The sequence below is a fragment of the Salmo trutta genome, chromosome 5 (assembly GCF_901001165.1).
Source record: "Salmo trutta chromosome 5, fSalTru1.1, whole genome shotgun sequence".
NCBI lineage: Eukaryota > Metazoa > Chordata > Actinopteri > Salmoniformes > Salmonidae > Salmo > Salmo trutta.
The window spans coordinates 8,495,563-8,519,998 of NC_042961.1; the positions used below are offsets into that span (position 1 = coordinate 8,495,563).

Genomic DNA, 24,436 nt, shown 5'->3' on the forward strand with positions numbered 1-24,436 from the left:
ATTTTAGAAAACAAATCCAATGTTGATAAATACCCATATCTATTGGGTGAAATACCACAGTGTGTCATTACAGCAGCAAGATTTGTGACCTGTTGCCACAAGAAAAGGGCAACCAGTGAAGAACAAACACCATTGCAAATACAACCCATATTTATTTATATTCCCTTTTGTATTTTAACTATTTACACATCATTACAAACACTTTATATAAACATAATATGACATTTGAAATGTCTTTTCTTTTGGAACTTTTGTGAGTGTAATGTTTACTGTTCATTTTTTGTTTATTTCACTTTTGTTTATTATCTACGTCACTTGCTTTGGCAATGTTAACATATGTTTCCTATGCCAATAAAGCCCTTAAACTGAAATGAATTGAATTGGGTGAGTGACTTTCAGGTACAGAGACACGTTACACACACACAGAGCAGTTGAACATGGAGCCCCGGGTCCTACAGACTCACATAGACACTTCCAGGGACCAGTCAGCAATTACTAAACTAGTACCAACTATAATTAAACAGGCTGCTAATCCTCATACAGGAACGTCGTTCAAGATATTTATAAGCAGCTATTAACAGGGAGAAGTGGTGCTAAACGAACAGGGAGAAGTGGTGCTAAACGAACAGGGAGAAGTGGTGCTAAACGAACAGGGAGAAGTGGTGCTAAACGAACAGGGAGAAGTGGTGGGTGCTAAACGAACAGGGAGAAGTGGTGCTAAACGAACAGGGAGAAGTGGTGCTAAACGAACAGGGAGAAGTGCTGCTAAACGAACAGGGAGAAGTGGTGCTAAACGAACAGGGAGAAGTGCTGCTAAACGAACAGGGAGAAGTGGTGGGTGCTAAACGAACAGGGAGAAGTGCTGCTAAACGAACAGGGAGAAGTGGTGCTAAACGAACAGGGAGAAGTGGTGCTAAACGAACAGGGAGAAGTGGTGCTAAACGAACAGGGAGAAGTGCTGCTAAACGAACAGGGAGAAGTGGTGGGTGCTAAACGAACAGGGAGAAGTGGTGCTAAACGAACAGGGAGAAGTGGTGCAAAACGAACAGGGAGAAGTGGTGCTAAACGAACAGGGAGAAGTGGTGCTAAACGAACAGGGAGAAGTGGTGCTAAACGAACAGGGAGAAGTGGTGCTAAACGAACAGGGAGAAGTGGTGCTAAACGAACAGGGAGAAGTTGTGGGTGCTAAACGAACAGGGAGAAGTTGTGGGTGCTAAACGAACAGGGAGAAGTTGTGCTAAACGAACAGGGAGGAGTGGTGGGTGCTAAACGAACAGGGAGAAGTTGTGGGTGCTAAACGAACAGGGAGAAGTGGTGCTAAACGAACAGGGAGAAGTGGTGCTAAACGAACAGGGAGAAGTGGTGCTAAACGAACAGGGAGAAGTGGTGCTAAACGAACAGGGAGAAGTGGTGCTAAACGAACAGGGAGAAGTGGTAGGTGCTAAACGAACAGGGAGAAGTTGTGGGTGCTAAACGAACAGGGAGAAGTTGTGGGTGCTAAACGAACAGGGAGAAGTTGTGCTAAACGAACAGGGAGAAGTGGTGGGTGCTAAACGAACAGGGAGAAGTGGTGGGTGCTAAACGAACAGGGAGAAGTGGTGGGTGCTAAACGAACAGGGAGAAGTTGTGGGTGCTAAACGAACAGGGAGAAGTGGTGGGTGCTAAACGAACAGGGAGAAGTGGTGGGTGCTAAACGAACAGGGAGAAGTTGTGGGTGCTAAACGAACAGGGAGAAGTGGTGCTAAACGAACAGGGAGAAGTGGTGCTAAACGAACAGGGAGAAGTGGTGCTAAACGAACAGGGAGAAGTGGTGCTAAACGAACAGGGAGAAGTGGTGCTAAACGAACAGTGAGAAGTGGTGCTAAACGAACAGTGAGAAGTGCTGCTAAACGAACAGGGAGAAGTGGTGCTAAACGAACAAGGAGATGTGGTGCTAAACGAACAGGGAGAAGTGGTGCTAAACGAACAGGGAGAAGTGGTGCTAAACGAACAAGGAAATGTGGTGCTAAACGAACAGGGAGAAGTGGTGCTAAACGAACAGGGAGAAGTGGTGCTAAACGAACAGGGAGAAGTGGTGCTAAACGAACAGGGACAAGTGGTGCTAAACAAACAGGGAGAAGTGCTGCTAAACGAACAGGGAGAAGTGGTGCTAAACGAACAGGGACAAGTGGTGCTAAACGAACAGGGACAAGTGGTGCTAAACGAACAGGGAGAAGTGGTGCTAAACGAACAGGGAGAAGTGGTGCTAAACGAACAGGGAGAAGTGGTGCTAAACGAACAGGGAGAAGTGCTGCTAAACGAACAGGGAGAAGTGCTGCTAAACGAACAGGGAGCAGTGGTGCTAAACGAACAGGGAGAAGTGGTGCTAAACGAACAGGGAGAAGTGGTGCTAAACGAACAGGGAGAAGTGGTGCTAAACGAACAGGGAGAAGTTGTGCTAAACGAACAGGGAGAAGTGCTGCTAAACGAACAGGGAGAAGTGGTGCTAAACGAACAGGGAGAAGTGCTGCTAACGAACAGGGAGAAGTGGTGCTAAACGAACAGGGAGAAGTGGTGCTAAACGAACAGGGAGAAGTGGTGCTAAACGAACAGGGAGAAGTGGTGCTAAACGAACAGGGAGAAGTGGTGCTAAACGAACAGGGAGAAGTGGTGCTAAACGAACAGGGAGAAGTGGTGCTAAACGAACAGGGAGAAGTGGTGCTAAACGAACAGGGAGAAGTGGTACAAAACGAACAAGGAGAAGTGGTGCTAAACGAACAGGGAGAAGTGGTGCTAAACGAACAGGGAGAAGTGGTGCTAAACGAACAGGGAGAAGTGCTGCTAAACGAACAGGGAGAAGTGGTGCTAAACGAACAGGGAGAAGTGGTGCTAAACGAACAGGGAGAAGTGGTGCTAAACGAACATGGAGAAGTGCTGCTAAACGAACAGGGAGAAGTGCTGCTAAACGAACAGGGAGAAGTGCTGCTAAACGAACAGGGATAAGAGGTGATAAACGAACAGGGAGAAGTTATGGACAATAAAGTTGCATGCACAAACATTAACAGTCATGCCTCTGGGATGTGGTTGGTGGCATCATCATTGTCCAGTTGATGGTACATTGACAGTGTCATGCTAATCCTCTATGCTGTTACTAGGTGAGAAGAATGAAGTTGACAGGGAGAGGGATTGAACTGGAATAGCTGGCCTTGGCGCTTGTGTCTGAGACATAGCTCTGCTTCATAATACGAGGTGTAAATATTTGATGAAGCTCGTTACGGTGTGTGTGTGTGTGTGTTTCTGAGTAAACAACATGGCCTAATGGGGCACTCCAACGGTAGTGTCTCTGAAACGGACCGCTCATACAGGTTCTGTTGGGCTCGGAACATAAAGTCCACTGCAGCTCAGTTAATGACCTCTACCTCAGCTATCAATGTAGAGAGCCATTTTAGCACTTTGTACCATAACGTACTGCTCCAGTGCTGACTGTGACGCACACACACACACACACACACACACACACACACACACACACACACACACACACACACACACACACACACACACACACACACACACACACACACATTTGTAATAACCCCCATTGAATGCACATTGAATTTGTAAGCTTCATTCACAACCTTCCCTGCTAGCAGAGTTATTGTATGGTCTCAGAGATGTTGAAGTGGTTAGCTACGTAAGTGCATTTATAGCACAGTCTGCTTTCACGCTGTGTCTGTGTACTGTAGGTTCAGTATGCCTGTTATGTTCATAACGTCACATGTATCTGGGAGTCTGGCATTAACAGTGTACTCAGATAGGGGTCTGAGAGATGTTCTGTACAACAGCTGTAATTACACACTACACATTCTCTCTCTCTCTCTCTCTCTCTCTCTCTCTCTCTCCCTCTCTCTCTCATCTTTGTCTCTCTTTCTGTATCGCTCTCTCTCTCTCCCTCTCTTGCTGTCACACACACACACACACACACACTAGCACACAGGGTGTTTGACTGCTGTTGGGTCAGCAGTTTGGTAATGCTGAAACTGAAGGACATGGTATTTCTCAGTTTACCCATTCAGCAATCACAGCGAGTGTGTGTGCTAACAGTCCTGATGGAGAGCCCTGCCCGTCAGTCACACTACACCCTCTCCCTGCCTGTCCTCACCCTCGTCTCCTCTCCCTCCTCTCCTCTCCCTCGTCTTCTCTCCCTCCTCTCCTCTCCCTCGTCTTCTCTCCGTCCTCTCCTCTCCCTCGTCTCCTCACCCTGCCTGTCCTCACCCTCGTCTCCTCTCCCTCCTCTCCTCTCCCTCGTCTTCTCTCCCTCCTCTCCTCTCCCTCCTCTCCTCTCCCTCCTCTCCTCTCCCTCGTCTTCTCTCCCTCCTCTCCTCTCCCTCCTCTCCTCTCCCTTGTCTTCTCTCCCTTCTCTCCTCTCCCTACTCTCCCCTCCTCTCCTCTCCCTACTCTCCCCTACTCTCACCTCCTGTCCTCTCCCTACTCTCCCCTCCTGTCCTCTCCCTACTCTCCTCCCCTCTCCTCTCCCTACTCTCCTATCCTCTCCTCTCCCTACTCTCCTCTCCCCTCCTGTCCTCTCCCTACTCTCCTATCCTCTCCTATCCTCTCCTCTCCCTACTCTCACCTCCTGTCCTCTCCCTACTCTCACCTCCTCTCCTCTCCCTACTCTCCTCTCCCCTCCTGTCCTCTCCCTACTCTCCTATCCTCTCCTCTCCCTACTCTCACCTCCTGTCCTCTCCCTACTCTCCCCTTCTCTCCTCTCCCTACTCTCCCCTTCTCTCCTCTCCCTACTCTCCCCTCCTGTCCTCTCCCTACTCTCCCCTCCTGTCCTCTCCCTACTCTCCCCTTCTCTCCTCTCCCTACTCTCCCCTTCTCTCCTCTCCCTACTCTCCCCTCCTGTCCTCTCCCTACTCTCCCCTCATGTCCTCTCCCTACTCCCCTCCCCTCTCCTCTCCCTACTTTCCGATCCTCTCCTCTCTCTACTCTCCTCTCCTCTCCCTACTCTCCTCTCCCTACTCTTCCCTACTCTCCCCTACTCTCACCTCCTGTCCTTTCCCTCCTCTCCTCTCTTCCTTGGCTGATTAGAAGGTGATGTGTACATCCTCTCCTCCTTGGCTGATTAGAAGGTGATGTGTACATCCTCTCCTCCTTGGCTGATTAGAAGGTGATGTGTACATCCTCTGCTCCTTGGCTGATTAGAAGGTGATGTGTACATCCTCTCTTCCTTGGCTGATTAGAAGGTGATGTGTACATCCTCTGCTCCTTGGCTGATTAGAAGGTGATGTGTACATCCTCTCCTCCTTGGCTGATTAGAAGGTGATGTGTACATCCTCTGCTCCTTGGCTGATTAGAAGGTGATGTGTACATCCTCTCCTCCTTGGCTGATTAGAAGGTGATGTGTACATCCTCTACTCCTTGGCTGATTAGAAGGTGATGTGTACATCCTCTGCTCCTTGGCTGATTAGAAGGTGATGTGTACATCCTCTCCTCCTTGGCTGATTAGAAGGTGATGTGTTCATCCTCTGCTCCTTGGCTGATTAGAAGGTGATGTGTACATCCTCTCCTCCTTGGCTGATTAGAAGGTGATGTGTACATCCTCTGCTCCATTGGCTGATTAGAAGGTGATGTGTACATCCTCTGCTCCATGCTGGCCTGGTTTCTAAGTGTCATCTAATGTTTTATTATGTAACATTCTGTGGTACTGTCCACCCTCACAGCCTAGTTCCGTAGGACAAAAACTCATGCTCAGTCACGTGACACATGGCATCTCCACTTTCAGTCTGCAGTCTGCCAGGACATACAATCTACATCAGCAGTTATTTATAGTTCTAGAACACAGGAACATTCTATTGAATACGTTTCTATGGCTTCATTGACTATCATGTGATTCCTAAGTGCAGTTTAAGTCATGGACGACCTGGTTTTGTAATTCTTGCATTGATCTTCTGTAGGCACTTAAAAAACACACACACACACGCGTGTGTGCAAGAACACACACACAAAGTACCATGTGTCCCGCGCACAGCACCAGCAGTACCCTTGCTCTCAGCACAGTTCTCAATGCTCTTAGATACAAGATTTTTCAAACACCGGTGGTATGGTCCCATAGTCCCTTGGGTGTCTGGGGCACATACATGTTAAGCTCTGTGTGTGTGTTTTTCTGTGTGTGCGCGCACGTATGTGCTGCTCTGTCCTAAAGCTCTGTCCATATTTATAGCCAGCCTACAGCTATCAGATAGCGTCAGACCACAGCTGGCTGCATTGCAGTGCAGGGTGTCACGTAGCTGGACATTCCAGCCCTGGTCATCACATTAAAACACAAGGTGCACATACAGAAACATTCAGCATTGATCAGGAGTAGATCTGTTGTGGTATAACGGGGTGTTGGCGTTCTTTACCTTTTTGCAGTCTATGACTAGGGTGAATGCAGAGGTGTGTGTGTGTGTGGACCCAGACTGTCTTCTCTCATATTGACACTGCATTTGGAATAAGAAATCCCTCATGCTCGTGTGATTATGAAGACATATAATTTCCTTGCCCTCTCCAGTGTTGTTGCCCCCCCCCACCATACTCCAGTGATTTTATATTACTGAGCCTTTGTGTCAGAGCAGTAATTATTTGCCCCACTACCCCTCAGGTTGTTGGGCTCATTGCAGGGTCCATTGTGTGTGTTTGTAGTAGCTTCACTGCAGTTGTGTGTGTGTGTGTGTGAGGGGGAAGAGGACAGCTCAGCTGAGTGATGTGGATTGGCTTGTTTGGAAAACACATGACTGCAGAGATAGTCAGAGAAATATGGGGAGAGAGAGAGTCACTCTGTGCCGTGCTGCAGCCCATAACACATTAGAGCAAATGAATCCATTCCACTGCCTGTTATGGCTGCTCACTCACAGGGTCGGGGAAAGGAGGGGAGGGATGGAGAGCGAGCGTGGCAGGGCTTAGAGGAAGGAGAGGGAAGGGAGGGAGCGTGGCAGGGCTCAGAGGAAGGAGAGGGAGGGAGGGAGAGCCTTAAATGAAGGGGAGGGCAGAGTGTTGCTGTAAGCTCGTGGGGGATACAGCACATTCAAAGATGAACGGAGAGTAGTAGAGTACCTTCTCTTCTCTCTCCCCCCTATCCCTCTCTCCCTCCTCTCTCCTCTCTCTCTCCTCTCTCCCCTATCCCTCCTCTCTCCCTCCTCTCTCCCTCCTCTCTCTCCCTCCTCTCTCCCCTCTCTCTCCCTCCTCTCTCCCCTATCCCTCTCTCCCTCCTCTCTCCCCTATCCCTCTCTCCTCCTCTCTCCCCTATCCCTCTCTCTCTCCTCTCTCCCTATCCCTCCTCTCTCCCTCCTCTCTCCCTCCTCTCTCTCCCTCCTCTCTCCCCTCTCTCCCTCCTCTCTCCCCTATCCCTCTCTCCCTCCTCTCTCCCCTATCCCTCTCTCCCTCCTCTCTCCCCCCTATCCCTCTCTCCCTCCTCTCTCCCCCCTATCCCTCTCTCCCTCTCTCCCCCCTATCCCTCTCTCCCCCCTATCCCTCTCTCCCTCCTCTCTCCCCCCTATCCCTCCCTCCCTCTCTCCCCCTATCCCTCTCTCCCTCCTCTCTCCCCCCTATCCCTCTCTCCCTCTCTCCCCCCTATCCCTCTCTCCCTCCTCTCTCCCCCCTATCTCTCTCTCCCTCTCTCCCCCCTATCCCTCTCTCCCTCCTCTCTCCCCTCTCTCCCTCCTCTCCTCCCTCTCCTCTCTCTCTCCCTCCTCTCTCCTCCTCTCTCCCCTCTCTCCCTCCTCTCTCCCTCCTCTCTCCCTCCTCTCTCTCTCTCTCTCCCCCCTATCCCTCTCTCCCTCCTCTCTCTCCCCTATCCCTCTCTCCCTCCTCTCTCCCCTCTTTCTCCCTCCTCTCTCCCTCCTCTCTCCCTCCTCTCTCCCTCCTCTCTCTCTCTCTCCCCCCTATCCCTCTCTCCCTCCTCTCTCCCTCCTCTCTCCCCCTATCCCTCTCTCTCTCCCTCTCTCTCTCCCCCCCTATCCCTCTCTCCCTCCTCTCTCCCTCCTCTCCCCCCTATCCCTCTCTCCCTCCTCTCTCCCTCCTCTCCCCCCTATCCCTCTCTCCCTCCTCTCTCCCCTCTCTCCCCCCTATCCCTCTCTCCCTCCTCTCTCCCTCCTCTCTCCCTCCTCTCTCCCTCTCTCCCTCCTCTCCCCCCTATCCCTCTCTCCCTCCTCTCTCCCTCCTCTCCCCCCTATCCCTCTCTCCCTCCTCTCTCCCCTCTCTCCCCCCTATCCCTCTCTCTCCCTCCTCTCTCCCCTCTCCCTCTCTCCCTCCTCTCTCCCCTCTCTCTCCCTCCTCTCCCCCCTATCCCTCTCTCCCTCCTCCTCTCCCCCCTATCCCTCTCTCCCTCCTCTCTCCCTCCTCTCTCCCTCTCTCTCTCTCTCTCCCCTCTCCCTCTCTCTCTCTCTCTCTCTCCCCCCCTATCCCTCTCTCCCTCCTCTCTCCCCTCTCTCTCTCTCTCTCTCCCCCCTATCCCGCTCTCCCTCCTCTCTCCCTCCTCTCTCCCCTCTCTCTCTCTCTCTCCCCCTCTCTCTCTCTCTCTCTCTCTCTCTCTCTCTCTCTCCCTCCTCTCTCCCCTCTCTCTCTCTCTCTCTCTCTCTCTCTCTCTCAATTCAATTCAAGGGCTTTATTGGCATGGGAAATATATTAACATTGCCAAAGCAAGTGAAGTAGATAATCAACAAAAGTGAAATAAACAATAACAATTAACAGCAAACATTACACTCAGAAGTTCCAAAAGAATAACTGTCAAATTATGTATATATACAGTGTTGTAACAATGTGCAAATAGTGAAAGTACAAAAGGGAAAATAAATAAACATAAATATGGGTTGTATTTACAATGGTGTTTGTTCTTCACTGGTTGCCCTTTTCTTGTGGCAACAGGTCACAAATCTTGCTGCTGTGATGGCACACTGTGGTATTTCACCCAGTAGATATGGGAGTTTATCAAAATTGGTTTTGTTTTCAAATTCTTTGTGGATCTATGTAATCTGAGGGAAATATGTGTCTCTAATATGGTCATACATTTGACAGGAGGTTAGGAAGTGCAGCTCAGTTTCCACCTCATTTTGTGGGCAGTGTGCACATAGCCTGTCTTCTCTTGAGAGCCAGGTCTGCCTACGGTGGCCTTTCTCAATAGCAAGGCTATGCTCACTGAGTCTGTACATAGTCAAAGTCTTCCTTAAGTTTGGCTCAGTCACAGTGGTCAGGTATTCTGCCACTTGTGTACTCTCTGTTTAGGGCCAAATAGTATTCTAGTTTGCTATGTTTTTTTTGTTAGTTCTTTCTAATGTGTCAAGTAATTCTCTTTTTTTGTCATGATTTGGTTGGGTCTAATTGTATTGCTGTCCTGGGGCTCTGTGGAGTCTGTTTGTGTTTGTGATCAGAGCCCCAGGACCAGCTTTTTTAGGGGCCTCTTCTCCAGGTTCATCTCTCTGTAGGTGATGGCTTTGTTATGGAAGGTTTGGGAATCACTTCCATTTAGGTAGTTGTAGAATTTAATGGCTCTTTTCTGGATTTTGATAATTAGCTGGTTATCGGCCTAATTCTGCTCTGCATGCATTATTTGGTGTTTTACATTGTACTCTGAGCATATTTTTTGCAGAATTCTGCATGCAGTCTTAATTTGGTGTTTGTCCCATTTTGTGAATTCTTGGTTGGTGAGCGGACCCCAGACCTCACAATCATAAAGGGCAATGGGTTCTATAACTGATTCAAGTATTTTTAGCCAGATCCTAATTGGTATGTCAAATTCTGTGTTCCTTTTGATGGCATAGAAGGCCCTTCTTGCCTCTCAGATCGTTCACAGCTTTGTGGAAGTTACCTGTGGCACTGATGTTTAGGCCGAGGTATGTATAGTTTTTAATGTGCTCTAGGGTGACGGTGTCTAGATGGTATTTGTGGTCCTGGCAACTGAACCTTTTTTGGAACACCATTATTTTTGTCTTACTGAGATTTACTGTCAGGGCCCAGGTCTGACAGAATCTGTGCAGAAGATCTAGGTGCTGCAGTAGGCCCTCCTTGGTTGGGGACAGAAGCACCAGATCATCAGCAAACAGTAGACATTTGACTTCAGATTCTAGTAGGGTGAGGCTGGGTGCTGCAGGCTGTTCTAGTGCCCTCGCCAATTTGTTGATATATACAGTGGCAAGAAAAAGTATGTGAACCCTTTGGAATTACCACAACAATAGACAAACATAGTGTGCTTAAACTAATAGCACACAAATTATTGTATGTGTCTTGTTTATATTGAATACATCATGTAAACATTCACAGTGTAGGTTGGAAAAACTATGTGAACCACTAGGGTAATGACTTCTCCAAAAGCTAATTGGAGTCACGAGTCAGCTAAAAAACACTTGAGTTTGAGTTTGCTATTCACAAGAAGCATTGCATGATGTGAACCATGCCTCAAACAAATGAGATCTCCGAAGACATCATTTTAAGAATTCTTGACTTGCATAAATCTGGACAGGGTTACAAAAGTATCTGTAAAAGCCTTAATGTGCATCAGTCCACGGTAAGACAAACTGTCTATAAATGGAGAAAGTTCTGCACTGTCGCTACTCTCCCTATGAGTGGCCGTCCTGCAAAGATGACTGCAAGAGCACCGTGCAGAATGCTCAATGAGGTTAAGAAGAATCCTAGAATGTCAGCTAAAGACTTACAGAAATCTCTGGAACATGCTAACATCTCTGTTGACGAGTCTACAATACATAAAACACTAAACAAGAATGGTGTTCATGGGAGGACACCACGGAAGAAGCCACTGCTGTCCCCCCAAAAAATTACTGCACGTCTGAAGTTTGCAAAAGTGCACCTGTGGACAGATGAAACTACAGTTGAGTTGTGGAACATCCAGGTGCACTTTTGTGAACTTCAGACGTGCAGCAATGTTTTTTGGGACAGCAGTGGCTTCTTCTGTGGTGTCCTCCCATGAACATACATCACTATGTATGGAGAAGAAAAGGCACAGCACACCAACATCAAAACCTCATCCCAACTGTAAAGTATGGTGGAAGGAGCATCATGGTTTGGGGCAGCTTTGCTGACTCAGGGCCTGGACAGCTTGCTATCATCGACGTAAAAATGAATTCCCAAGTTTATCAAGACATTTTGCAGGAGAATGTTAGGCTGTCTGTCCACCAATTGAAGCTCAACAGAAGTTGGGTGATGCAACAGGACAACGACCCAAAACACAGACGGAAATCAACAACATAATGGCTTCAACAGAAGAAAATACGCCTTCTGGAGTGGCCCAGTCAGAGTCCTGACCTCAACCCGATTGAGATGCTGTGGCATGACCTCGAGAGCAGTTCACACCAGACATCCCAAAATTCCTCCTGACCGTTGTGCAGGTCTGATCCGCAACTACAAAAAAAGTATAGTTGAGGTTATTGCTGCCAAAGGAGGGTCAGCCAGTTATTAAACCCAAGGGTTCATGTACTTCCCCCCCCTGCACAGTGAATGTTTACACAGTGTGTTCAATAAAGACATGAAAACATATAATTATTTGTGTTATTAGTTTAAGCAAACTGTATTTGTCTATTGTTGTGACCTAGATCAGATCAGATTTTATGACTAATTTATGCAGAAATCCAGGTATTTCCAAAGGGTTCACATACTTTTTCTTGCCGCTGTATGTTAAAGAGGGTGGGCCTTAATCTGCATCCCTGTCTCCCCCCACTGCCCTATGGAAAGAAAAGTTTTTTTTGCAAATTTTCACACTTGTTGTTTGTGTACATAGATTTTATAATGTTGTATGTTTTCCCCTAACACCACTTTCCATCAATTTGTATAGCAGACCGTCATACCAAATTGAGTCAAAGGCTTTTTTGAAATCAGCAAAGCATGAGAATACTTTGCCTTTGTTTTGGTTTGTTTGTTAGTTAATTAGAGTGTGCAGGGTGAACACGTGGTGGGTCGTACGGTCATTTGGTAAAAAGCCAATTTGACATTTGCTCAGTACATTGTTTTCACTGAGGAAATGTACAAGTCTGCTGTTAATGATATTGCAGAGTATTTTCCCAAGGTTGCTGTTGATGCATATCCCACAGTAGTTATTGGGGTCAAATTTGTCTCCACTTTTGTGGATTGGGGTGATCAGCCATTGGTTCCAAATATTGGGGAAGATGACAGAGCTAAGGATGATGTTATAGAGTTTAAGTATAGCCAATTCGAATTTGTTGTCTGTATATTTTATCATTTCATTGTGGATACCATCAACACCACAGGCCTTTTTGGGTAGGAGGATTTGTATTTTGTCCTGTAATTCATTCATTGCAATTGGAGAATCCAGTGGGTTCTGGTAGTCTTTAATAGTTGCTACTAAGATTTGTATTTGATCATGTATATGTTTTTGCTGTTGGTTCTTTGTTATAGAGCCAAAAAGATTGGAGAAGTAGTTTACCCACACATCTCCATTTTGGATGGATAATTCTTCATGTTGTTGTTTGTTTAGTGTTTTCCAATTTTCCCAGAAGTGGTTAGAGTCTATGGATTCTTCAGTTACATTGAGCTGATTTCTGATGTGCTGTTCCTTCTTTATCCGAAGTGTATTTCTGTATTGTTTTAGTGATTCACCATAGCGAAGGCATAGACTCAGGTTTTCTGGGTCTCTGTTTTTGGTTGGATAGATTTCACAATTACTTTCTTAGGTTTTTGCATTCTTCATCAAACCATTTGTCATTGTTGTTCATTTACTTTGGTTTTCTGTTTGACATTTTTAGATTTGATAGGGAAGCTGAGGTCAAATATACTGTTTAGATTTTCTACTGCCAAGTTTACACCTTCACTATTACAGTGGAACGTTTTGTCCAGGAAGTTATCTAAAAGGGATTGAATTTGTTGCATAACTGTTTTTTGGTAGGTCTCCACTCTACATTCCTTCCATCTAAAGCATTTCTTAATATTATTCAGTTCCTTTGGCTTTGATGCCTCATGTTCAAGTAGACTGTGATTTTGCTGTGATCTGATAGGGGTGTCAGTGGGCTGACTGTGAACGCTCTAAGACACTCTGGGTTGAGGTCAGTAATAAAGTAGTCTGCAGTACCACTGCCAAGGAATGAGCTATAGGTGTACCTACCATAGGAGTCCCCTCGAAGCCTGCCATTGACTATGTACATACCCTCTCTCTCTCTCTGACCTCTCTCTCAGCCCCTCTCTGACTAGAGAGGAGTGGTGAAAGATGTTATATATACGTAAGTATGTGAACACCCCATCAAATTAGTGGAATCGGCTATTTCAGCCACACCCTTTGCTGACAGGTGTATAAAATCTATCACACCGCCATGCAATCTCCATAGACAAACATTGGCAGTAAAATGGCCTTACTGAAGAGCTCTGTGACTTTCAACGTGGCACCATCATAGGATGCCACCTTTCCAACAAGTCAGTTTGTCAAATTTCTGCCCTGCTAGTTCTGTCCTGGTCAACTGTAAGTGCTGTTATTGTGAAGTGGAAATGTTTAGGAGCAACAACGGCTCAGCCACAAAGTGGTAGGCCACACAAGTGCACAGAACGGGACTGCCAAGTACTGAAGCACGTAAAAATCGTCTGTCCTCGGTTGCAACACGCACTACTGAGTTCCAAACTGCCTCTGGAAGCAACGTCAGCACAATAACTGTTCGTTGGGAGCTTCATGAAATGGGTTTCCATGACCGGGTAGCCGCACACAAGCCTAAGATCACCATGCGCAATGCCAAGCGTCGGCTGGAGTGGTGTAAAGCCCACCTCCATTGGACTCTGGAGCAGTGAAAACGCGTTCTCTGGAGTGATGAATCACTCTTCACCATCTGGCAGTCCGACGGATGAATCTGGGTTTGGCTGATGCCAGGAGAATGCTACCTGCCCCAATGCATGGTGCCAACTGTAAAGTTTGGTGGAGGAGGAGTAATGGTCTGGGGCTGTTTTTCATGGTTCAGGCTAGGCCCCTTAGTTCCAGTGAAGGGAAATCTTAACACTACAGCATACAATGACATTCTAGATGATTATGTTCTTCCAACTTTGTGGAAACAGTTTGGGGAAGGCATGGCAATGCCCCCGTTCACAAAGTGAGATCCATACAGAAATGGTTTGTTGAGATCAGTGTGGAAGAACTTGACTGGCCTGCACAGAGCTCTGACCTCAACCCCATCAAATACCTTTGGGATGAATTGGAACACAGACTGCAAGCCAGGCCTAATCGCCCAACATCGGTGCCCGACCTCACTAATGCTCTTGTGGCTGAATGGAAGCAAGTCCCCGCAGCAATGTTCCAACATCTAGTGGAAAGCCTTCCCAGAATAGTGGAGGCTGTTATAGCAGCAAAGGGGGGACCAACTCCATATTAATGCCCATGATATTGAATGAGATGTTCGACAAGCAGGTGTCCTCAGTTGAATGCATTCAGTGTACAACTGACTCGGTATCCCCCTTTCCCTTTCCACATCGTTTTGGTCATGTAGCTTCACTCCTCTCTCTTAGACTACTGAATAATGCTGTCACTCTCACCATGCTACTCAGACCAATGGGACTGTATGCAAAATGTCTCAGGGTAGGAGTGCTGATCTAGGATCATTTCCCTCCGGTGTTATTCATTAGGATCTAAAAGGCAAAACTGATCCTTAATCAGCAGTCCAGACTGTCTTCTCTCATATTTACACTGCATTTGGAATAATACATCACGCACGTGTGTGTGAGCATGCTCGTGTGTTTGTGTGTGATTATGAAGACATTTCCTTGCCCTCTGCAGTGTTGTTGCCCCCCCACCATACTCCAGTGATTTTATATTACTGAGCCTTTGTGTCAGAGCAGTAATTATTTGCCCCACTACCCCTCAGGTTGTTGGGCTCATTGCAGGGTACATTGTGTGTGTTTGTAGTAGCTTCACTGCAGAGTGTGGTTTTGTGGTTTGGTAAGTTATGATTCACCACGGCCTCCTGTCGCTTTTTAAGGCTTGTTAAATGCACAACATAATTCTTTGTGTGTGTGTGTGTGTGTGTGTGTGTGTGTGTGTGTATATGTGTGTGTGTGTGTGTGTAAGCCTTGCTTTGCACCCCTGGTAAGTGGAACTCGACATAGCTGATGAGGTTATTGAAGAGGCAATTCACCTGCAACTCCACACACACACAAAGCTTGAAAACACATTTTGGGACTAAAACTATGTACCCTGAAAAACCCATTATTATCCACAATTCAAAATTAGTTTTCAGTACTTTTTAATGAATTTATCATCCTTGGAAAGAAGTGGTGTAGCAGAGTAACCCAGCAATCTGTTTTATCATCTCAGACAGTGATGGACATGACTGTTTCTGCTCTGAGATGAGATAAGATGAACTATTATTTTTCTGTGTTATTTTGATAGTGAGGACATGGAGTAGCTAGCTGTGCTTTTATCTCAGGGATTTTCCAGTACTTTCCAGCAGGAGCCAAGAGAAATAGAAGGAAGAGGGGAGAGAGGGAGGGGGAGGAGAAGGGAGGAGAGGAGAGCAGAAGAGAGGGAGGTGGAGAGGAGGGGGGAGAAGGAGAGGAGAGGGAGGTGGAGAGAGGAGAAGCAAGGGAAATGGAGGAGAAGGGAGGAGAGGAGAGAGAGAAGGGAGGAAAGGAGAGGAGGAGAAGGGAGGTGGAGAAGAAGGAAGGGAAATGGAGAAGAAAGAGTAGAGCGAAGAGAATACTTACATGTTTCAAGCAGACCACCATAGTCCCTGTGCCCAGGAAAGAGAAGGTAACCTGCCTAAATGATTACCGCCCCGTAGCACTCACGTCGGTAGCCATGAAGTGCTTTGAAAGGTTGGTCATGGCTCACATCAACACCGGAAAACCTGGATCCACTCATCCCGGAAAACCTTGACCCACGCCTACCGCCCCAACATATCCACTGATGACGCAATCGCACTCCACACTGCCCTTTCCCACCTGGACAAAAGGAACACCTATGTGAGAATGCTGTTCACTGACTACAGCTCAGAGTTCAACACCATAGTGCCCACGGAGCTCATCACTAAGCTAAGGACCCTGGGACTAAACACCTCCCTCTGCAACCTCCTGACGGGCCGCCCCTAGGTGTTAAGGGTAGGCATCAACACATCTGCCGTACTGAACCTCAACACGGGGGCCACTCAGTGGTGCTCAGTCCCCTCCTGTATTCCCTGTTCACCCACGGCTGCGTTGCCGTGCACAACTCCAACAGCATCATTACGTTTGCTGACGACACAACAGTGGTAGGCCAGATCACCGACAACGATGAGACAGCCTATAGGGAGGAGGTCAGAGACTCTCCCTCAATGTGAGCAAGACAAAGGAAATTATCGTGGACTACAGGAAAAGTTGGGCAGAATACGTCCCATTCACATCGATAGGGCTGTAGCGGAGCAGGTCGAGAGTTTCAAGTTCCTTGGTGTCCACATCACCAACAAACTATCATGATCCAAACACACCAAGACAGTTGTGAAGAGGGCACGAAAAAACCTTTTCCCCCTCAGGAGACTGAAAAGATTTGGCATGGGTCCTCAGATCCTCAAAAAGTTATACAGCTGCACCATCGAGAGCATCCTGACCTGTTGCATCACCGCCTGGTATGGCAGCAACTCTGCATCCGGCCTTAAGGTGCTACAGAGGGTAGTGCGTACGGCCCAGTACATCACTGGGGCCAAGCTTCCTGCAATCCAGGAGCCCCCCTTTGTTTTCACACTGCTGCTACTCACTGTTTATTATCTATGCATAGTCACTTTACCCCTACCTACATGTACAAATGACCTGACTAACCTGTACCCCCACACATTGACTCGGTAACGGTACCCCCTGTATATAGCCTCGTTATTGTTATTTTGTGTTACTTTTTATTTTATTTTTTACTTTAGTTTATTTTGCCAATATTTTCTTATCTCTATTTCTTGAACTGCATTGTTGGTTAAGGGCTTGTAAGTAAGCATTTCAAGGTAAGGTGTACACCTGTTGTATTCGGTGCATGTGACAAATAACATTTGATTTGATCATTTTTGTTTGTTGGAAAGGCGGCATCCTATGATTGTGCCACGTTGAAAGTCACTTAGCTCTTCAGTACGGGCCATTCTACTGCCAGTGTTTGTCTATGGAGATTACATGGCTGTGATCTCGATGTTATACATCTGTCAGCAATGGTGTGGCTGAAGTAGCCGAATCCACTCATTTGAAGGGGTGTCCACATACTTTTGTATATATTGTGTGTGTGTGTGAATGTACAGTCTGTAATTATGCACACACACACAGACACACACACACACACACACACACACACACACACACACACACACACACACACACACACACACACACACACACACACACACACACACACACACACACACACACACACACACACACACACACACAGCAGAGCTATTCCATGCTGTCAGTAGCTCTTAGTAGATACCTGTGGCTGAAAATACAACAAAGCCTGTCCAACAAGTATTAGCAGGACATTGATGTTTCTATTTCCATTTCATGAGATACAGAACAAAGCCACTGAGACACGACTAGTCCACTACATCACCAGGGTTAGGTTCAATTCCTATTCAATTCAGGAAGTACAATGAAACTACACTTCAAATTCTCTTCAATGCTTTTTAAGTGGGAACATTTGGAATTGGAATTTGGTTTACTTTCTGAAATGAAATGGAATTGAGCCCAACCCCGATCACTACTACATGCTGCCCTGATACATGGCTGTTGTTGACTCCTATAGTATCCAACCATAGGAATGTACGTGTTAGTCAGGGTAATACCAGCCAGTGATATCCTGGTGCCCCAGCCACTGTCTACTGTATGTGTGACTGTTAATCAACCAGTATACAACTCTAACCCCACCACCACAGATACCACAGATACATTTAAACGGAAAGCTGACGTCCTATCTTCCTGTCCTGTCTCTCCGCTCCAATCAGCCAATCCCAACGAGGAGCTGCGGTTGACCTTCCCGGTCTGGGACGGCGTGGTATTGGAACCTTTCCGGTTGGAACACAACCTCGCCGTCAGTAATCACGTCTACCACCTGCGACCGTCGGTACATCAGACCCTCATGTGGAGGTGAGATATGGAGAGACAGACACACACACACATTCGACCGTCCATGGAGTTGAGACTCGAGTCTTATTCTTTTTCTGTACCTCTACAAATGTTCGTCCTCTAATAGAATGGCCTATCCATGGCAACCATGATGTTAACATTCCCTGGACAATATTGATTGTTGTATTCGGCGCATGGACAGGAGAGGAAGATTAGGAGAGAGAAGATAGGAGGGAGAGGAGATTGGAGAGGAAAGAGAGAAGATAGGAGAGGAGGGTTGGAGAGAAGGACCATGCGTTAACCTGGACAGTGAGACAGAAAGAATGAACACAACCTCCGTACTTCACAGAACCAGAACAGGATGCTCCAACACAGCTCCCTCCTTGTAGAACCATGTTTTCACCTCGCTTGGTTTCCTTCAGACGTGGAGGTTCCTGCTATAGAGATCACAAACAAAGGCATCGCCTACAGGGGGGAGATGGAGAGAAAGAGAGGCAGAGAGAGGTTGTGCAGAGAGAGGGGGTTGAGCCGAGAGAAAGAGAGGTTGAGGAGAGGGGGGGGGGGCTCAAGCCCTCTCCCTTTCTCTCTCCATTTCTCTCCATCCCTTTCAATCTTTCCAATTCTTTTTTCCTGGTTCTGTAGTAGTAGTTAGAGGTCAGTTTAGGGTCGGAAGGGGAAATAGTTCATCAGTAGCCACAAGGTCAGACAGTGGAGCAGTGGTGGAGGGTTAGAGGGCTGGAGAGTCAGTGTGTCCCTGTGAGTGGTGCACTGATCTACTGCAGGTCTGCCTAGCTGCAGGTCTGCCTAGCTGCAGGTCTGCCTAGCTGCAGGCCTAGCTGCAGGTCTGCCTAGCTGCAGGTCTGCCTAGCTGCAGGTCTGCCTAGCTGCAGGTCTAGCTGCAAGTCTGCCTAGCTGCAGGTCTGCCTAGCTGCAGGCCTAGCTGCAGGTCTGCCTAGCTGCAGGTCTGCCTAGCTGCAGGTCTGCCTAGCTGCAGGTCTAGCTGCAGGTCTGCCTAGCTGCAGGTCTGCCTAGCTGCAGGTCTGCCTAGCTGCAGGCCTAGCTGCAGGTCTGCCTAGCTGCAGGTCTGCCTAGCTGCAGGTCTAGCTGCAGGTCTGCCTAGCTGCAGGCCTAGCTGCAGGTCTGCCTAGCTGCAGGTCTAGCTGCAGGTCTGCCTAGCTGCAGGTCTGCCTAGCTGCAGGTCTGCCTAGCTGCAGGTCTAGCTGCAGGTCTGCCTAGCTGCAGGTCTGCCTAGCTGCAGGTCCGCCTAGCTGCAGGTCCGCCTAGCTGCAGGTTTCCTTGTTTTCAAGTATGAAGGGCTGCGTTGGGGGAGGAGGGTTGGAGTGTGCCCTACTAGGGGTCAACTGATCTGTGTGTCTCTTCGAGTGGTGCACTGATCTACTGCAGGTGTGCCTGGCTGCAGGTGTGCCTGGCTGCAGGTGTGCCTGGCTGCAGGTGTGCCTGGCTGCAGGTGTGCCTGGCTGCAGGTGTGCCTGGCTGCAGGTGTGCCTGGCTGCAGGTGTGCCTGGCTGCAGGTGTGCCTGGCTGCAGGTGTGCCTGGCTGCAGGTGTGCCTGGCTGCAGGTCTGAGAGTCTTCGGTGCTTTGGGGGGATTTGTAGCGCTTGTAAACTCTTACGGGAGCCCTTAGTAGGCTGCAGATGGAGTGATATGATGTGAGGAGGCTGGGAAGGACTGCAGTGGGAGAGAGTGGGGAGACACCTGCTGGAACCTATCTGTAACTGCGGCCAGCGCTGTCTGTTCTGGAGCACTGATCGTCTTCACTGCCCTTCCACAAGATTTGCACTTTTACCTGACAAAGACACTGAGTACAGTTCCATGCGAACAATAATGCGATTATTGTGGATAGTCAGATGAATATAATAGTTTGATTAAAACGTTTACATGCTTTGCAAGAAGAACAATTTCCCTAATAAACCTGTTTACATGGACACATCTGAAATCAGGCCACCTGATTGCAATCTGAAAATCAACGTTCTACCACAACGAAGATGTTATTTCTGGAAAGCATATTTGATTCTGATTTCGGACATATAAAGTTGGTATGTGAAAACTACTTCTAAGACACATACAATCAGTTCTGAACTCACTTCCCTCGCAATAAAGAGGGAGGCTCTCGGCTGGTGCTAGCACATACGCAGATCAAATACACTGCTGGAACGTCGATTAAGGTGTTTACATGTCCTAATCATTTGAAACGTTGCTCAGAAAAGCAGGTGTTTAAATCGCCGTATGCTTACTTTGATTTTGACCTCACGCCAATTAAGATAAGCAGAGGAAGGTGTTTACATGACTATTTCATAATCCGTCTACTTCCATAATCAGTTAATATGGAAGTATTACTGTGCATGTAAACGTACTCAATGCTACAGTAGATTATGTTGTGTGTTTTGGATCATAATGAATCATGGCTCTGGTTTTTCCGGGTTTTGTCCAACATTTTCACATGTCCTCAGCAAGTGACGTCTCAAAACAAATGCAATACTTTTAATAGACAATATTTTCTTTTGAGTGGGCTATATACTCCTTTGAGTGGGCTATATACTCCTTTGAGTGGGCTATATTCTCCTTTGAGTGGGCTATATTCTCCTTTGAGTGGGCTATATTCTCCTTTGAGTGGGTTATATTCTCCTTTGAGTGGGTTATATTCTCCTTTGAGTGGGGTATATTCTCCTTTGAGGGGGGTATATTCTCCTTTGAGTGGGCTATATTCTCCTTTGAGTGGGCTATATTCTCCTTTGAGTGGGTTATATTCTCCTTTGAGTAGGGTATATTCTCCTTTGAGGGGGGTATATTCTCCTTTGAGTGGGCTATATTCTCCTTTGAGTGGGCTATATTCTCCTTTGAGTGGGCTATATTCTCCTTTGAGTGGGGTATATTCTCCTTTGAGGGGGATATATTCTCCTTTGAGTGGGCTATATTCTCCTTTGAGTGGGCTATATTCTCCTTTGAGTGGACTATATTCCAGGTAATTCTACTCCTATAATCCCTAATCTCCTAGTATTAGTAATACATGCACTGTTTTACCTCAGATAAGTGTCCCTTTGAAGTTTTACCTTGGAGCTTAATGAAAGTGCTTCATTACAACTCTATTACTTTCTGTTTGTGTGTGTGTGTGTGTGTGTGTGTGTGTGTGTGTGTGTGTGTGTGTGTGTGTTCTCCTCCCGAGCCTTGAATGCAATAAAATCCAGTCCCCAAAGCTCCTGAGCTGAGCAACATCTCTTCTCCCTCTCTTTTCCTCCCTCACTTTCTCTCCCTCTCTTTTCCTCCCTCACTTTCTCTCCCTCTCTTTTCCTCCATCCTGCCACTCTCACCTTCTCTTCCACCCTTTTCCTTTCTCCCTCCATCCTATCTTTCTTAGTCTAGTCTTCCCATTCCATTTCCCCTCTCCATCTCTCCTTCTCCTCTCTCCACCCATTCCTTTCTGCTTCTCAGCATGGTATCATAAACTTAAGCCTTTATCAGCTCTGAGCAGCGCTGTAGAACCCTGGCTACCCCAGTGCATCATGGGGGGATTGTCTCGCCGTGTTCTTTGTATGGAGGAATTTGTAGCTGTGATGGAGATAAACGTGGCATGATGGAGGGATGAGGGAGTGACTGATTTACCACCACTACACCTATTAATCCATCGTCTTCTCCCTCTGAGCCACCCCGCCACATCAATTACAGAGGTAGAGAGGGAGGACGGGAGGGAGGGAGGGAGGGAGGGAGGGGGAGAGGTAGTGAGAAAGAGGGAGAGGGGAGAATAGTGAGAGATCGAGGGGAAAGGTAGAGCGAAGGAGAGCGAGAGAGATGAAGATAGAGAGGGAATGCGGGAGAAAAAGAGACAGAGACACAGAGAGAGAGAAAGCGACAGAACGAGTGAAAGAGAGAGAGAGGCTGTATTATCTGCTGTGAGTAGTAGCAGTACTAGTAAATCAGAGGGGCAGACAGTATTGATAACCTTAAACAGGAGGTGTACTGCTGCCTGTCTGCCTTTTTACTGGGAGATAATGCGTACGGTGACGTCACCCAGGGCTTTGTGGGGGACCTCTCTCCCCTGAGCAATGTGTAATTGAGGCCAGGAGTTTGTAGGATGAGCTGTTCACGTAGGTGATAGCCAACAGCAACATTCTTTTTGTTAGATTATGTTCACGTAGGTGATAGCCAACAGCAACATTATTTTTGTTCGATTATGTTCACGTAGGTGATAGCCAACAGCAACATTATTTTTGTTAGATTATGTTCACGTAGGTGATAGCCAACAGCAACATTATTTTTGTTAGATTATGTTCACGTAGGTGATAGCCAATAGCAACATTATTTTTGTTCGATTATGTTCACGTAGGTGATAGCCAACAGCAACAATATTTTTGTTAGATTATGTTCACGTAGGTGATAGCCAACAGCAACAATATTTTTGTTCGATTATGTTCACGTAGGTGATGATCATCATCATTATGTTGTTGTTCATCATGTTGTTTTCAACATAACTGGATTGCAGTGAAACATAAATCCAGTAATCAAGTAGCTTCTTAGCGCATTTTAGATTTGGTTCTGGGTTCCAAGATTACTTACAGTTGAATTCGGAAGTTTACATACACCTTAGCCAAATACATTTAAACTCAGTTTTTCACAATTCCTGATATTTAATCCTAGTAACAATTCCCTGTCTTAGGTCAGTTAGGATCACCACTTTATTTTAAGAATGTGAAATGTCAGAATAATAGAGGAGAGAATGATTTATTTCAGCTTTTATTTCTTTCATCACATTCCCAATGGATCAGAGGTTTACATACACTCAATTAGTATTTGGTAGCATTGCCTTTACATTGTTAAACTTGGGTCAAATGTTTCGGCTAGCCTTCCACAAGCTTCCCACAAAAAGTTGGGTGAATTTTGGCCCATTCCTCCTAACAGAGCTGGTGTCAGGTTTGTAGGCCTCCTTGCTTGCATACGCTTTTTCAGTTCTGCCCACAATTTTTTTATAGGATTGAGGTCAGGGCTTTGCGATGGCCACTCCAATACCTTGACTTTGTTGTTCTTAAGCCATTTTGCCACACTTTGGAAGTATGCTTGGGGTCATTGTCCATTTGGAAGACCCATTTGCGACCAAGCTTTAACTTCCTGACTGATGTCTTGAGACGTTGCTTCAATATATCCATATCATTTTCCTGCCTCATGATGCCATCTATTTTGTGAAGTGCACCAGTCCCTCCTGCAGCAAAGCACCCCCACAACATGATGCTGCCACCCCCATGCCTCACGGTTAGGATGGAGTTCTTTGGCTTGCAAGCCTCCTCCTTTTTCCTCCAAACATAACGATGGTCATTATGGCCAAACAGTTCTATTTTTGTTTCATCAGACCAGAGGACATTTCTCCGAAAAGTACGATCTTTGTCCCCATGTGCAGTTCCAAACTGTAGTCTGGCTTTTTTTGGCAGTTCTGGAGCAGTGGCTTCTTCCTTGCTGAACGGCCTTTCAGGTTATGTCGATATAGGACTCGCTTTACTGTGGATATAGAAACTTTTTTACCTGTTTCCTCCAGCATCTTCACAAGGTCCTTTGCTCTTGTTCTAGGATTGATTTGCACTTTGCACCAAAGTACGTTCATCTCTAGGAGACAGAACGCGTCTCCTTCCTGAGCGGTATGACGGCTGCCTGGTCCCATGGTGTTTATACTTGCGTACTATTGTTTGTACAGATGAACGTGGTACCTTCAGGCGTTTGGAAATTGCTCCCAAGGATGAACCAGACTTGTGGAGGTCTACAATTTGTTTTCTGATCTTGGCTGATTTCTTTTGATTTTCCCATGATGTCAAGCAAAGAGGCACTGAGTTTGAAGGTAGGCCTTGAAATACATCCACAAGTACACCTCCAATTGACTCAAATTATGTCAATTAGCCTATCAAAAGATTCTAAAGCCATGACATCATTTTCTGGAATTTTCCAAGCTGTTTAAAGGCACAGTCAACTTAGTGTATGTAAACTTCTGACCCACTGGAATTGTGATACAGTGAATTATAATTGAAATAATCTGTCTGTTAACAATTGTTGGAAAAATGCACAAAGTAGATGTCCTAACCGACTTGCCAAAACTATAGTTTGTTAACAAGAAACTTGTGGAGTGGTTGAAAACGAGTTTTAATGACTCCAACCTAAGTGTATGTAAACTTTCGACTTCAACTGTATGTACTAACAATGTTATGTATCTCTCTGTCTCAAGACCTGTCCTAACCAAGCTGTATCTTTCTGTCTCTTTCCCTGTAAAGAACCTTTCCTAACCAAGCTGTATCTGTCTGTCTCTTTCCCTGTAAAGAACCTGTCCTAACCAAGCTGTATCTGTCTGTCTCTTTCCCTGTAAAGAACCTGTCCTAACCAAGCTCTGTCTGTCTCTTTCCCTGTAAAGAACCTGTCC

At 46.8% G+C, this 24,436-nt stretch overlaps 1 protein-coding gene across 6 annotated transcripts in view; it reads left to right on the forward strand.

The window, feature by feature from the left end:
* LOC115193601 (zinc finger MIZ domain-containing protein 1) overlaps positions 1 to 24,436 on the forward strand; it is a 217,052-nt gene that overhangs the window by 133,148 nt on the left and 59,468 nt on the right. For 4 of the 6 annotated variants that reach the window (XM_029752404.1, XM_029752405.1, XM_029752402.1 and 1 more), the window contains one exon: positions 17,904 to 18,045. The exons of 1 other annotated variant lie outside the window; for it this stretch is intronic. The gene's annotated coding sequence lies outside the window, so the exon portion shown is untranslated. Of the gene's footprint in view, positions 1 to 17,834; positions 18,046 to 24,436 lie in introns of all 6 variants that reach the window. One more of the 6 variants, XM_029752403.1, reaches the window with a different exon arrangement.